Source organism: Carassius auratus, unplaced genomic scaffold (assembly GCF_003368295.1).
Source record: "Carassius auratus strain Wakin unplaced genomic scaffold, ASM336829v1 scaf_tig00019696, whole genome shotgun sequence".
In the NCBI taxonomy this organism is placed as follows: Eukaryota; Metazoa; Chordata; class Actinopteri; order Cypriniformes; family Cyprinidae; genus Carassius; species Carassius auratus.
Window position 1 is genome coordinate 12,501 of NW_020524984.1, and position 2,500 is coordinate 15,000.

General features: G+C 47.5%; 3 non-coding genes across 3 annotated transcripts; all 3 read right to left on the reverse strand.

Moving 5' to 3' along the window:
* Positions 1–601: 601 nt before the first annotated feature.
* On the reverse strand, positions 602–674 carry trnak-cuu (transfer RNA lysine (anticodon CUU)). Its single transcript has one exon. It is a non-coding gene; the product is annotated as a tRNA-Lys (tRNA).
* A 450-nt stretch (positions 675–1,124) lies between these two features.
* Positions 1,125–1,197, reverse strand: trnak-cuu (transfer RNA lysine (anticodon CUU)). The gene has a single exon. It is a non-coding gene; the product is annotated as a tRNA-Lys (tRNA).
* Positions 1,198–2,053: 856 nt separating this feature from the next.
* Positions 2,054–2,126, reverse strand: trnak-cuu (transfer RNA lysine (anticodon CUU)). Its single transcript has one exon. It is a non-coding gene; the product is annotated as a tRNA-Lys (tRNA).
* Positions 2,127–2,500: the final 374 nt, after the last annotated feature.

The following is a 2,500-nucleotide window of genomic DNA, read 5'->3' on the forward strand; positions in this document are numbered from 1 at the left end:
TGCTGTAGTGCACCTTGACCGGACTCGAAACCACAATCTCTGGCTTAGGAGGCCAGTGCCTCAGGGTTGTATAGATGTTAACTTTTTGTGCGTATTGTAAAGGGCTCCTGAATAAGATTGAGATTTAAAATGCCTTAGCAGAGGATGGTTTCGATCCATCGACCTCTGGGTTATGGACCCGGCACGCTTCCGCTGCGCCATTCTGCTGTAATCAACCTTGACCGGACTTGAAACCACAATCTCTGGCTTTGGAGGCCAGTGCCTCAGGAGTGTCTAGAAGTTAACTCTTTTTGTATATTGTAAAGGCCTCCTGAATAAGATTGAGATTTAAAATGCCTTAGCAGTGGATGGTTTCGATCCATCGACCTCTGGGTTATGGGCCCAGCACGCTTCCGCTGCGCCACTCTGCTGTAATCAACCTTGACCGGACTTGAAACCACAATCTCTGGCTTAGGAGGCCAGTGCCTCAGGAGTGTCTAGAAGTTAACTCTTTGTGTGTATTGTAAAGGCATCCTGAGTTTCAAAAAGGCTTAGCAGAGGATAGTTTCGATCCTTCAACCTCTGGGTTACACACGCTTCCGCTGCTCCACTCTGCTTTATTCACCCCAGATGGGACTCAATCCCACAATCCCTGGCTTAAGAGGCCAGTGCCTTATCCATTAGGCCACTGGGGCTTGAAAACAGATGCTAACTTGCCCTTTTATATCTCAATCTTATTCAGGAGGCCTTTACAATGCACACAAAGAGTCTTCTAGATGACTGAATATTATTAGAGGTCAAATTGGCCTCAGCTTTCCACGACCAGCTTGTGGCTTTTGTTCCTTTTTAGGGACTCAAGAGTGTTTAGAAGTTGAAAGGTCATAGCAGAGGATGGTTTCGATCCATCGACCTCTGGGTTATGGGCCCAGCACGCTTCCGCTGCGCCACTCTGCTGTAATCAACCTTGACCGGACTTGAAACCACAATCTCTGGCTTAGGAGGCCAGTGCCTCAGGAGTGTCTAGAAGTTAACTCTTTGTGTGTATTGTAAAGGCATCCTGAGTTTCAAAAAGGCTTAGCAGAGGATCGTTTCGATCCTTCAACCTCTGGGTTACACACGCTTCCGCTGCTCTACTCTGCTGTATTCACCCCAGATGGGATTCAATCCCACAATCCCTGGCTTAAGAGGCCAGTGCCTTATCCATTAGGCCACTGGGGCTTGAAAACAGATGCTAACTTGCCCTTTTATATCTCAATCTTATTCAGGAGGCCTTTACAATGCACACAAAGAGTCTTCTAGATGACTGAATATTATTAGAGGTCAAATTGGCCTCAGCTTTTCACGACCAGCTTGTGGCTTTTGACGTTTTTTAGGGTCTCAGGAGTGTTTAGAAGTTAAAAGGGCATAGCAGAGGATGGTTTCGATCCATCGACCTCTGGGTTATGGGCCCAGCACGCTTCCGCTGCGCCACTCTGCTGTAGTGCACCTTGACCGGACTCGAAACCACAATCTCTGGCTTAGGAGGCCAGTGCCTCAGGGTTGTATAGATGTTAACTTTTTGTGCGTATTGTAAAGGGCTCCTGAATAAGATTGAGATTTAAAATGCCTTAGCAGAGGATGGTTTCGATCCATCGACCTCTGGGTTATGGACCCGGCACGCTTCCGCTGCGCCATTCTGCTGTAATCAACCTTGACCGGACTTGAAACCACAATCTCTGGCTTTGGAGGCCAGTGCCTCAGGAGTGTCTAGAAGTTAACTCTTTTTGTATATTGTAAAGGCCTCCTGAATAAGATTGAGATTTAAAATGCCTTAGCAGTGGATGGTTTCGATCCATCGACCTCTGGGTTATGGGCCCAGCACGCTTCCGCTGCGCCACTCTGCTGTAATCAACCTTGACCGGACTTGAAACCACAATCTCTGGCTTAGGAGGCCAGTGCCTCAGGAGTGTCTAGAAGTTAACTCTTTGTGTGTATTGTAAAGGCATCCTGAGTTTCAAAAAGGCTTAGCAGAGGATAGTTTCGATCCTTCAACCTCTGGGTTACACACGCTTCCGCTGCTCCACTCTGCTTTATTCACCCCAGATGGGACTCAATCCCACAATCCCTGGCTTAAGAGGCCAGTGCCTTATCCATTAGGCCACTGGGGCTTGAAAACAGATGCTAACTTGCCCTTTTATATCTCAATCTTATTCAGGAGGCCTTTACAATGCACACAAAGAGTCTTCTAGATGACTGAATATTATTAGAGGTCAAATTGGCCTCAGCTTTCCACGACCAGCTTGTGGCTTTTGTTCCTTTTTAGGGACTCAAGAGTGTTTAGAAGTTAAAAGGGCATAGCAGAGGATGGTTTCGATCCATCGACCTCTGGGTTATGGGCCCAGCACGCTTCCGCTGCGCCACTCTGCTGTAGTGCACCTTGACCGGACTCGAAACCACAATCTCTGGCTTAGGAGGCCAGTGCCTCAGGGTTGTATAGATGTTAACTTTTTGTGCGTATTGTAAAGGGCTCCTGAATAAGATT